Source organism: Pocillopora damicornis, chromosome 4 (genome assembly GCF_964200805.1).
Source record: "Pocillopora damicornis chromosome 4, jaPocDami1.2, whole genome shotgun sequence".
NCBI classification, from domain to species: Eukaryota; Metazoa; Cnidaria; class Anthozoa; order Scleractinia; family Pocilloporidae; genus Pocillopora; species Pocillopora damicornis.
In genome coordinates, this window is record NC_142673.1 from 17,255,424 (window position 1) to 17,269,301 (window position 13,878).

The 13,878-nt window shown below is 37.5% G+C and overlaps 1 pseudogene across 1 annotated transcript; it reads left to right on the forward strand.

Annotated features, from left to right (window-relative positions):
- Positions 1 to 3,906: 3,906 nt before the first annotated feature.
- LOC149047051 (uncharacterized) lies at positions 3,907 to 11,379 on the forward strand (annotated as a pseudogene). The gene is made up of 3 exons (XR_016185511.1): positions 3,907 to 5,599; positions 6,195 to 6,297; positions 8,581 to 11,379. The product of XR_016185511.1 is annotated as an uncharacterized LOC149047051 (transcript).
- The last annotated feature ends 2,499 nt before the right edge of the window (positions 11,380 to 13,878 follow it).

Genomic DNA, 13,878 nt, shown 5'->3' on the forward strand with positions numbered 1-13,878 from the left:
AAAGAAGTTAACACCTACAATTGGCTATGTTCAACATCTCACGTATTTTGTGAATGAAACTTGTTTAGCTGTTCACAAAACATGAAAACAGTTAACATGAAAACAATTAAAATGATATTATGACCCTCAAACACCTGTCTGAATTCAACAAGTTCTTCCTCAAAAGAATGATAGAGCAATCAAAGTTTGATTTAATTTGATAGAAGTTCACCTCCATCACTCTTTGACAGCAACACGTATTTGTTGACCGTAGTTAAATGTCAATGTCAAGACTTGCGCAGTAATATCACTTATATGTATATAAATATATACAAATATTCGGCCATGGGTAGGTAAGTATTCAGTTATAAGAAATATTGTTCTTAGGTCTTTTTAAGAGATCACAGGCAGTTAGTTAAACACTACAGAGAGTGATGCTATTATATCGCCAGCGGGCCATCTGCAACAAATTTCACGAGTTCAGCACAATGTGACTCAGGCTGTCTCTGACAACGGCAAGAAGGCGGCTGAGAAACAAATAGTAATCAGCAAGTATACAGAATGGATGCCACCAAGTCATTAGCAGTTTGGACATTACAATATACTCGCATGGTATAAAAACCTCGTCCGAACAATCAAATGTATCAGAGTTTGAAGCTATACTGACAAGGAGAATTTGTACACTCAAAGAAGTTTAAGATGAACAAGTTTTTGGTCGCAGCTCTTGTAATGATGGCCATCGTAGCTCTCTTCATTGACGACAGGTATTTGTGAGACTTTATAGGGTTATTCTAAAACGTAGAAAACTAAAATTCAAACAAGTCTTAAGCTCTGAACATATAAAGAAGATCACAGATGGTGAAAATGTTCTAAACAGTAATTCTCGTGATGTTTTCTTTACAAATCTTTAAAGCAAGGACGGGTTATTTTTCTTGCAAAATTTCTTTATTTCTGACATCACCGAGAAACCAAAGAACTAAGAAACCCAGAATTTCTATGTGGACTGTATCGAAGCAAAGGAACAATTTGAGATAATACGTGACAATTTTAAGGACAGTAAAAGGCCACCATAGTTATCAGAATTGAGACAATTTTCATCCAATTTTCTCGGTTCCAATGTTACATTAAAAACCACAAGATAATGTGTAAGCTGGAACTCGTTTGGGATTCAACAAATAAGCGTTTTGATGAGAAGCTGACTGCTTGCAATCGTTTGACGTCTGTACCATCCTGAGAGTCGAAAGTAAACTGGAAATGCATTGGCTTTTCTTTCTTTAGGTGTGTGATTTATCGAAAAAACTCTGAACACCCTTTCAGCGCACAGAATTAAAAAACTAAAAATTGTTTACTCACGTTTTCCCGAGCTTCAAGCAGTTTTCGTGTTTTTGTTTTTTTTTTTACTTTGCGCTCTTATTGCCTCACGGATGTTGTAATGACTAATTTTTTTTTTCATTCCTATAGCGATGCCTGGAGACGTCGCCGCCGTCGTCGCCGTAACGGTAAGATGGACGAAGGTGCTGATGTAACAAGCCAGTTACAAGATTCAGCGGACGAAGGAAAAGAAATTCCCATACACGCTAAAGAAGTTATTGAAGCTCTCCAAGACTTGGAAGATGAGTACGATCTTCATCCAAAACACGCCGTTAAAAATAAATCATGAAAAAGAACAACAAGCACCGAAAAAGTTGAAAGTACAGATTCACACGGCAAAGAACTAGGATCTGTAACAAAGCTTTGATTTTTTCTTGAATTACTATTTGTCACTGTCACTGTTGTATATTAATAAATAAGAAAATGAAATATCGGTTTGTACACTCTTGTTCTCCCTAAATTGCACTTTAAGGTCACGAGAATAAAGGATATGATCTCCAACTTCAGAAGATCTTGATTTTTAAAGAAATTGTCCTTGTCCTTATGAAATGCACAGAGAACGGTATAAAGATTCAGCACACCAATATTAGGGTGCAAAGGCTTAAGCCACACATTTTGCCACTGAGACAACCTGAATGGGTGTAGGGTAATTAAAAAGTATCAAATACGTGATCCCACAAATTCCTATGAAGATCTCTATTTTCTTGTTAAGCGTTCAATCGATCTCACTTTAGTGGCTATAATTTAATACGAGCCCACAGAGAGCATATACCATATACCAACTCCAGTTATCATTATATAGCCTTGTGCTTGACCAGGACAGCAAAACAGAATTTACATACAAATTGTTCAATTTTGTGCCGTTGTTTACATTTTTCTTTAAAGTACTCTGTTTTTCTTTTTCTCGCTACTTTTTTATTGAGCATCTCTCTTTCACTTTGAACTTTGTTAATAAATCGGCGTTTTAATAACGAGAGAGGTAAATTAGAGCGGAAAAGAAAGTTTGGAAAGAAGTCTTGAATTGGTTGTGTTTAGAATTCAACGTATTTCGTGAATGAAGTATGTTAAACTGACTGTAACTGAAAGAATCAGGTCAGGTGTTCAAAAGAGATCACTGGCTAACATCACTCCCTCCGGCGTTAAACGCGCGAGTGATGTTAATATCACCCGCGGGTTAAGGCTACAACTCCTTAAATTAAGACAGCGATCACTTCGACAGAAAACAGTTTTTACGAGATACGTCTTTGATTGCGATTTTACTACGCCAGTACCATCCTGAGATCTCTTACTGAACTTTCCAATCATTTTCAATAGAATGGAAAGTAATGCGAAAATGCTTTGGTATTGCTTTCCTTCGCTGTGTGATTGATGGCGATACTTGGATTGATCGGCATTTTCACAAGGAGATACGTAAATTACAGGAAGGAACGTTCGGAAAAAAGTCGACACTTAGCATTGTTTGTGTTCAGCATATTTCGTGAATGAATCATGTTCAGCTGTTCACAAAACACATAAACAATGAAAACATATCCACAGTTAAGATGATATTGTGACGTTTGAACACCTTTTGGAATTCAACAAGTTCTGGCTGAAAGAACGATAAAATGATTTAAGAGATCAGTGGTTGTCAGTTCAGAACGCTTGCGATAGTGACGGTAATATCACCCACGAGGCATCTGTTATAAATTTGACAAGTTTATCACAATGTTCGCTGTTTGAGACAACAGCGAAAGGGCAACTCGAGTAATCAGTGGGTATACAGAATGGATGCCGCCAAATAATTTGCAATTTGAACATTAACTGGACCTGGACAATTAATTCTAGTTTACTTGGTTTCAATTTAACTGCTAAAAACTACAAGATAGTGTTAAGGCTATAACTCTTTGAATTAAGACAGTGATCTCTTCGACAGAAAACAGATTTAACGAGATGCTTCTTTGAGTGCGATTTTATACGCAGGTACCATCCAGAGATCTCTTTTTAAACTTTCCAATCATTTTAAATAGAGTAGAAAGTGATGCGAGAATGCTTTGGTTCTGCTTTCCTTCGCTGTGTGATTGGTGACGATACTTCGAGAAAACTTTGTCAATAGATCGGCATCTTCACCAAGAGATATCATTTTTATAGGAACTTTCGGAAAGAAGTCAACACTTACAGTTGGCTGTGTTCAACATCTCACGTATTCTATGAATGAAACATGTTCAGCTGTTCACCAAACATGAAAACAGTTATAAATGTTCACAATTAAAATGATATTGTGACGCTTGAACACCAGTGGGAATTCAACAAGTTCTGCCTAAAAGAACGATAAAACGATTTAACTTCATCCCTACACGACTGTTTCGTGACTAGTCACTCATTCGGGAGTTTATTGCAAAATGAAATAAGTGAGTAATCACGAAACAGTCTTGTAGGGATGACAGTATAGTCTCTTTGTTTCTTCCCTATCTAAATGTATATCGCGCTCTACTTCTACGTATCGAACATTGTACTACGGAAAAATTGAAACACAGACTTCCTCTCTTTCTCTCTAAAGATTGAAAGTGGGGCATTTTTGCCACGTTTCTTTCACTCGTTCCTTATTACACTCAGTTTATAAAACTTGACAGTTTAAAACATTGGAAGCATAGAGTCTTCAATAATGTACATCATATTACGTTATCATTCCACTGCCTTTAAATTTCTATTTTTTAGATTTTTTTTCTTTCCATGTACGTTGCGAAAGTTCCCTACGCCGTGGAATTGGGAAAATAACGCCAAAATGATGGCTTTTTTCGTGGTTAACAAGATATCCAGCCCTTTAGGCATATTTAAATCATTCTCTCCATTTCCAAAAATTAATCTCTCCAAAAATTTTGCTGCCCGAAAAAATGCGGTATACGTACATACATCTTCATAGACTTGCGAGGTTTGCTTGACATCGAAAGTTATCAGAAGACGATTTTTGAGCGCTTTAGTAAATATTTTTCGGAAAGCCGAAGAAGACCACAATAAAACGGTTGAAACTTGTAAAGCAGCACTTCAACTTTATTTTTTAAACTTTAAGACTCTTAAAAATTGGTATCGAATATTTTTTTAGAATTTTTTTCTACTATGGACTTTTAGCGCTAGCTGGAGTGACAAAAGTGCCCTAATTAGAGACTGGACCAAAACCCGAAGGTTCTGTGTGATTTTGAAAACTCTTCGTGAAAATTTAATTTTGCTCATCATACTTATGGCGGGAATGTTAATTCCATGTTAATTACTGTAGATTTAATAGCATATTTCACACTACTTTTTCTCGAAACGTTTTAGGGCACTTAGGGCAACGTTTAGAAAATGTGCCGCAATCAGTGAAGTAAACGTCATTATAATTTTAAGTAGATATACTAGACCCTAAAACATTCTCAATCTTTAAATAACAAAATCGTGCTTTTTTGCGACTCTTTTCCACTCCGGCAAATTAAGAAAAGCTTCGTACCTGGAAGGCTTTTCCCCTAACCCCTACGTGTCAATCCTTACCTTTTGGCGCATACTCTTTCAAAGGATACCTTCAATTTAATCATGATAATAAGAACACTAATTACAATAATAAACATTTACCAGCTAAGGAGTTGACTAACCCTACACTTCACCGGGGCTAGCCAGATAGCAACAATATTTTCTTAAGAAAAACAGGAACGACTTAAAAACAATCAAAGTTGTGATTTATATTAGGAAGATTCGTAAACTATTGATGGAAGTCGGATTTACAGAGAAAAATGCGAGACACTTTTGACCAATTGCTTTGCAAGCGAAAAGCTTGGACGCAATTTATCTGGCATCATAAAACTACACTTCGTGAAGCGTACTTGCAATGGCTGTCATCGAAGACTTCGAGATAAAGGTAAGCAAATATGTGTTTTAACTATTCTTCGTCTTTCGCATCTGTAGGCTTTAATATAAAGAAATAAGGGTGTTACATGTGCATAGTATTTAACAACGTCTTCGAAAATTTGATCAGATTTACAGTGCCCTGTTCTTTTAAGCATAAACTTGAAAACTGTCATAAAAGCACGTGGTCGACGCAGTTATCGAATTTGACTCAAAACTTGTTTTCCATCTGATGATCGTCCATTCAGTCCGTATAAGTAAGCATGCATTCCTATGGTTCACATTATATCGTAGCTACAGCGTTTTCTATTCCTTTTGATTTCTAGAAATCACCCGCTGATTTCGATGCTCACTCCATCATCTGAGAATCGCGTGACAAGAAGTGACACCATTTCATGTAAGTTGTATTAATGTGAAAATCAATGCCATTACTGTTGTTACTATCAGGGAACGTTTCTTTGGCACGTTTTTTTTTTTTTTTGCAATGTTAAATCAGTTTCGAATCCCGACTATTGTAGAACTGTTTATATGTTTGTTGGCCTGGTGGACGCTACTGGCGATCACGGCCGTAAATTGAACTTCAAAATGCTGTAAATAGGCTGTCCAAAATCAGATTTTGATAAGATGTGAACAAACGTCGACACGCAAAATCGAACCGGCTCACTGACGGCTGACAAATCAACGCGGCAGTTGTGATCAAAAATTTCCATTGAACGTGCTACATAAGCGTGCATAAGTGTGCATAAAGTGCACTTAAACCGTTCCTAAACCGTGCCTTGCCTGTACCAAAACTGCTCAAAAACCGTGCCGAACTGGCTTTGTCTTAAACCGTGCTAAATTTTGTTCAAGCCTTTGCGCAGAAATCGTGCCTTTCTCTAAACACGAAATTAGTGCAAACGCGCGATGTTACGGTCGTGTAAACTAGATCCATGCGCCAAGCCTGTTGTCTTATATTCTCATTTAGTATTCTAATTTCTTTATGCATCTTTTAGCATTTCAAAAATGAGTGATCAGGATCTACTTGAGCAAATTAAAATTGGAAAGTCAAATCTGGCCAAAGCTATAATGACAGGAGACAAAGATCTGATTGAAAAGGTGGGTTTCTTAAGTTAACAAATGTGTTTGATAAGGTTTAACCATTGTAACAAACTATGTGATGTCGATGAAGTTTTATCTCTGCTATCTTCTAGATGCATGAGGCAGCACGCCTAGGTTTTCCTTTATTTTTTCTGCCAAATAATATGTTATTCCAGTCTCTTTACTGCCTCTTTTTTTCTGTACTGTTTTTGATAGGAGTTGAACCAAGCTGTAAAATGAAAGATAGCTTGCATTCGTATACTTAACACAAGCCAAACACAAATGACCGCAAAATGCGCGCTTGTGTTATACTTGCTCACTGAAACACGGTGCGTGCCTATAAAAGGCCCCTTAAAGCATTTTGTTGGCTGCAATTTTAAGTGATCCTGTTAAAGTAACGGTGTAGATGCAAAGATTCTAGAGGTTGCACCTTTTTTAAATCTTCAACAACTACAGGGGTAGCGCGGTGCGAGGTGGCAATATTCGAACTCCACTTGATAGATTTAAACTGATTTAATGAAAGATCAAAGTTTACAGGTCTAGATCACAATCGGTAGCGTTTGACATGAAAATAGCGAAGACCAAAGTTGATTCTGGTGGCGATGATAGTAGGTGAAGTAGTAAAGTAGGTGCGAACTGAAATACGATAATTAAAAATATAATCTAACTTAGATAAAGCTAAAGATACGACTAACAAAAATAGAACAACGATAAAAAAAACTAGCGAGCTCATAACGTGAATAAACAGACGTGCTAATTGATACTTAAAAACTAATAGACTAAGATGATAAGCTCGTGTAATAAACACAATATCACGCGAAGATATAAACAACAATCTTGTGCTGAACAGAGTGACTAAACGAACGTAAAGCAGTGACAATTTGGTAAAAGCAACAGACAATTGGTTGACAAGATTGCTTGACAATAATACTAGTAATGATAAAACTCGAGAAATGATCCTTTGCAAACTTATAAAAATGACTAAATGAAAGCTTCTTCTCGCGAAAGAGAAAAGACTAATAATTTGCGACTTAATTAACAACAAAGTAGAAAGACTTACGTACTTTGGTTGACGACTCGCACCAAAAGATAGCGGTAACGTGGATCCTTCTGATCTTAGCAAAGTAGCGGTGTAGCTTCTACTAACTTCTCTGACTAACTAACGTTGCGCGTCGTCCTTTATCGGCTATGATACGCGAAAAAACTAGGGCGTTGTAAAAGATGTAGCGCCCATAACAAAACCTATTTCCTAGCAGAAAAATTCTAGAACTATGATTTAACTTATCAGGAAATCACGATTCTACTGAAACCTTATTTTAGATCACGTATATGACTTGAATAATGACTAAATATAGTTGAGAGGAAGTTTGTGGGAAATTAATAAAACAAGCAGCGTTTCAAAACTAACAAACGGTCATGAAACATAAAATCTCCACAGATAATTCCTTGTAGCTGCGATCCTTATACATTTAGGTGGAATAAATAACCTTCAATACAATCTCAGTGTACCTTAACAATAATTTTTATACAAGTTAAGTAATAAACATTTCTTATGTTGTGGTAGCCTCTAGCTGTTTGATTCTTCCTGTTCTTTCCTCACAAAGCGTCTGCTGTTGTGTGCTTGCCTCCTTGCCTTAAGAAACTCTTTTAATTCATCTAAAAATCGCTATACATAAAACGTAATAAGTTGAAGCCTTCCCCGGAGCATACCTTTTTAACCTCAACCTCAAGTTTTTCTTTTTTCAAATTAATAAAGATAATACGGAATCGGCGTTTATATGTTTATATATTGTTTTCTTGTTGTTTCTTTTTTTTGGGGGGGGGGGGGGTTAAATTGTATGTAAAAACCAAGATGGCCACCACATTTAAGCAACACTTTAAAATTCATAATTAATTAATTTATCCACCCTGAGACCTCTGGACCCAAAAGATTGTAGGATAGTGGACCAGAAGTAGATCAACATTTTGCTTACTACTTCGAATTGCAATAGTCTAAGTCAACTCTTTTCTTAATATGTAAGTATGTTAAAAAGACGAAGTGTATCCTCTCATCTCGTTTATATTGCAAATATGTACATGTAGGGTTGTAATTTATTGATATAGGAATATTAATTCTCTTATTTTAATGGAATGTTATAGCACTGACATTGTTTTCCCTTTTTCTAAATAAAAAATGCAGTCATTGTTGATGATGTTGCTCAGGTTGAAACAAAACAAAACAACCATTTCTTGTATATAGTATTTCTATTGACGTTTCATATTCAAATTGTAACTCAAACAACTTCTGCATCTCGGTTACAGCGGAGATGTGAACTAGAGAATACTCGAAATGCCTGGGCAAGATTTTGTAAAGAACACGACGACAATGAAGTGGAAATAGATGTCGAAGATTATGAAAGTCGGAGTCCTTCAAGAGACAGTGAATACTCTGAGAGCAGAGGTCGGACTCAGAAGAGCAGTGAAGATGACGAAGATGAAGAAGACAGTAAAAAAGATGGCGTAAAAAAGTTCAAAGGTTCGACAGCTAAGAATTTCCAGAAGAAAAGACCACGACGCAGGTGCCCTTTAAAGGGTTGTAAAGCAGACGTCATAGACATCCCTCGACACTTAAGGGAGGTTCATGACTGGAGCAAGGAGATGGCAAGAAAAGCAACATCGAGCTATGGGATGAGAAAAAGTTTTGAGCCGAAACCTGTGAAGAATAACAAGTCAGAATCAAGTGAGGGCAAGAAGATATACACCGACTATCACCGTCATCGAGCCTGCCCAATTCAAGGGTGTAAATCAGTGGTAAAGCGCTTATCTAATCATATACGTCAAGTTCATCGGGACATCCCAGTAGGGTCATCATTTTACAAAAAGATTTTGAGAGAAGCTCGCTCAGCCAAAACCTGGAAACCGTCTGAACAAGTTAAACGTTTTCGTACAGAAGAGGAAACAAAGATAAAAAAATGTTCTCTCGCCGAGTCAGAAGATGAAGTGGAGGTGCAGACGAACAACACGGAACCTTCTGAAGAAGAGCAAGCCATTATGGAATCGGCAGAAGAAGCTTATTCTTCAAACGTAGAAGATGAAATAAATGTAGTATCCTCCTTCCGCAGCTGGTTACAGTCAGCAGATGGCGGTAGAAAGGATAAGAAATTATCAAAGCAACATGCCTCGCAATTGTTCCGTATATTGCAGATAATTGATCCTTCGCTGCAGTTTGAGTCGTTGTTCAACAAAACCCTTGTTCGCGACACTCTTTTAAAGCAAGCAGAAGCAAAGTATACAGCCGATACCGTCAAAGCCTATCTCCTCAGTTTAAGGCATTTCTGTTCGTACGTGGTTGCCGAGAAACCTGAAAGTGTGGCTGTTGATCCTGCCCTTGTGCAACAAATTCAAGAGAAAGCACGTCTTTGGTCCATGTCGTATAGGAAGGATAGTAAACGGCGGTATCTTGAGAAGATGGACAATGACCTTAGCAATTTAGTGACCCCAGAAATGGTCAACGAATATGAACGCAGTGAGGCTGCACGGAGCGCTGTTAACCTTTTGGAACAACTGAGTGGAGCGCATTCGTTACAAGTTAACCAGTCCATGTACACTCTCGTCAGAGATTTTATTCTCCTTGAAATCACTATTGCCAATGCACACCGTTCTGGTGTGTTGGCAAATATGACACTGGAAGAATATAAGGCGGCAAAGAGAGTGGATGATAGCATGGTCATAAGCGTCAAGGACCACAAAACGGCGGATACTCACGGCCCGGCACGTGTGGTGTTGTCATTATCACTGTTCTCGTATTTAAGATTGTACGTCAGTGAAATGCGAAGCCAGATGGAAGATTCCACAAGTGAAGAGTATGGAAGTAACAAAAGAAGTGTGTTCCTGTCTTGGAATGGTTCTAAATTAGAGTCCGGCCAGATATCCACTGCCATTAACGCAGCGTGGAGGAAGGGAGGAATGGAAGGGCACGTGACATCAACTATTTTTCGCAAGTCAGCAGTCACCAAAGTGCACACACGACATAAAGGAATGAAATCAGATCTGGCCGACCTCATGGCGCATAAAGAAGGGACAGCTGAGAGATTTTACCGACTTAAAAGAAAGAGGAAGCGTGCGTACAAGCGGCAAGCAGCCTTCCCACCATTATGAGATCGGCTGAACCGAAAAAAGGCGTAGAAGATACCCTACCAACCGCTACGACTTCTCACGATGTCTCTTTAGAAGCCGATGACAGAAACAACAAGGAGCGCATGCTGTGGGACGAGGAACAGGTGGCTACTTTAAAAGATGTATTTTTCACAGAAATTGAAAGTAAATCAATTACCATGGCAGAAGTGAGGGAAAAGATTCAAGAGCATCCCGTCCTCCGTCGTCTTCACCCAAGAAAGGTCTATGACAAGATTCGAAGTGAGTGGCGCTTTAATGACAAAAGCAACTCCCAACCTTCAGATATTGATGACGACAAACCTTCAGCTGAACAGCCCCGAAAAAGTCCTGAACTGCCCAAAGAAAGTGACTCTTTAGCCGACAAGATGTCCCGCTTCTTTTCCAATGAAGAGAGCAGTGTATCGATGGTACCTCCTTCAAATTCAAGCTATGTGTCGAGGAACATCTTTAGTGATGATCACAGGAAGTACCTACTTAAGGTATGTGGTGGCATGGTAAAATCAGGGGTAATATCCCAAACTGCCGTCAAAGATATGCTTGGCAAAGAGGAGGAGGGGAAAGCGATGTTACACGAGTTCAAATTGAAGCAAATAATCAATCGTTTGAAATACGAGAGAAGGTTGAATCAGAAGAAATGAACAACTTGCCAAGCAACGCTTTTTGTCAGCTTAATTGTAAGGCTGGCATGAAAACCGTAGATAGTGACGATGCTGGTAGGTTAGTTTGTATTCTAAAGAGAAAACAATCTATTTTAAATGTAGATTAACTATCACGCCGTTACATAAAAAACAAGTTACATTAAACTTATTAATTAGCATGAAAACTGCAGAGAGTGACTGTGCTTAAAGGTTAGTTTATATTTCTAAAGGGAAAACAAAGTATGTTTAAAATTGACTTTTTTTTTCTCGCCGTTACACGAGAAGCAGGTTACGTTAAAGTTGTGAATTAGCATGAGAGTGACTCTGCTTAAAGGTTAGTTTATACTTCTAAAGAGAAAACAAAGTACGTTTAAAATTAACTATTTCTCACGCCGTTACACGAGAAACAGGTTACGTTAAAGTTGTGAATTAGCATGAAGACTGCAGAGAGTGACTCTGCTTATAGCTTAGTTTGTATTTGTAAAAAGAAAAAAAAATACATTCAATATAGATCGACTATCTCGCCGTTACATGAGAAACAGGTTACGTTTAAGATATTATATTACCATGAAAACTGCAGAGAGTGACTCTGCCTATAGATTAGTTTGTTTGTATTTTTAAAGAGAAAACAAACTACGTTAAATGTAGATCAACTATCTCGCCGTGAAATGAGAAACAAGTTACGTTTAAGTTATTAATAAGCATGAAAACTGCAGAGAGTGACTCTGCTTATAGGTTAGTTTTATCTCTAAAGAGAAAGCAAAGTACGGTCAATGTTACACGAGAAACAGGTTACGTTAAACGAGAAACAGGTTACGTTAAAGTTGTGAATTAGCATGAAGACTGCAGAGAGTGACTCTGCTTATAGGTTAGTTTGTATTTGTAAAAATAAAAAAAAAATACGTTAAATATAGATCAACTATCTCGCCGTTATATGAGGAACAGGTTACGTTAAAGTTATTAATTAGCATGAAAACTGCAGAGAGTGACTCTGCCCATAGGTTAAATTTTATTTGTAAAGAGAAAACAAATTACGTTCAATGTGGATTAACTTCTCCGCCGTCACATGAGAAACAGGTTACGTTAAAGTTGTTAATTAGCATGAAAACTGCAGAGAGTGACTCTGCTTATAGGTTAGTTTTATCTCTAAAGAGAAAGCAAAGTACGTTCAATGTAGATTGACTTTTTCGCCGTTACATGAGAAACAGGTTACGTTAGAAGAAACCCTCCACTGTTCTTGCACGTATCGCTTAAAATGTTCCAAATATGCTTATAAATGGATTCTATATTAAAAAAATGCCTTACCTAACGATAAAATTAACTATGTTTCACGCCGTTACACGAGAAACAGGTTACGTTAAAGTTGTGAATCAGCATGAAGATTGCAGAGAGTGACTCTGCTTGTAGGCTTGTTTGTATTTCTAAATAAACAAAAAACTATGTTTGATTTAGATTTCATTTCTTCAGTTTTATACGAGACACAAAAACTGGAGACAGGGACGAAAGTGCCCTATGGTACGTTACATAAGTGCCCTACGGTGACGAAAGTGCCCTATGGTACGTTGCATAAGTGCCCTAACGTGACAAAAGTGCCCTAAGGTACGTGACAAAAGTGCCCTAACGTGACATAAGTGCCCGAATTTACGTTGCAAAAGTGCCCTTTAATCTCTCTCTCTCTCTCTCTCTCTCTCTCTCTCTCTCTCTCTCTCTCTCTCTCTCTCTCTCTCTCTCTCTCTCTCTCTCTCTCTCTCTCTCTCTCTCTCTATATATATATATATATATATATATATATATCTATATATATACTTTTTATAGGTAAGTACCTGGTTACAAGAAATATCGTTCTTACATTTTTTTAAGAGATCACTGGCCATCTGCAAAAAATTTCACAAGTTCAGCACAATGTTATTGTACAATGTTATTGGCAAAAGGGCGACTGAGAAACAAGTAGTAATCAGTAAGTATACAGAATAGATGCCACCCAATCAGTAACAGTTTGAACATTAAAACTGACGTTAATGATATAAATACCTCGTCCGAACCATCAGATGTCTCAGAGTTCGAATCAGCGAGGTGAATTTGAACACTCAAAGAAAATCAAGATGAACAAGTTTTGGATTACAGTTCTTGTGATGGTAGCTATTACAGCTCTCCTCATTGATAATAGGTATGTGTAGCAGAATGAAGATTTCGTCGAAAGATATACTAAAGCTTAGAAAACTAAAACTTAAACAAGTCTCGTGCTCTGAGCACATTGAGAAGATCGCAGAAGGTAAAAAGTTTTTGAGTTGTGATTCTCGTCACATTTCAATTGCTGTTATTGATGGCAGGTTACCTCCCTTGCAAACTTTCATAAAGTTTGACACAGCCGAGAATCTATAACGAACTGAGAAACTGATAATTTCGAAGTTGCCTGTATTCAGGATTCGGTAGCGTTCTTTTTAAAGACAGGAAAAGGATGATGATGAGTATGATCTTCATCCAAAACACGCCGTTTGAAAAAAATATCATTCATGATCAACCCTAACAGGCACCGTTTACATTGAAAGTATAGCTTCACACAGCGAATTAGGACCAATACCAAAGCTTTGTTTTCATATGAATCACTTATCATCGCTGTCACTGCTATGTAGATAAATAAATGAGAGAATGAAATATCACTTTGTTCCCCTGTGTGCTTTTCCTTCTTCGCGCAACCCTCTCCTGGGCTACAGCAAGTTCCTTAATACAAATACGGAGCACTTGGCATATAAGTCTACTGGAAAATGTTGCTAAACTTCTCCTCTTAACCCTTTGTTTTCTTTGA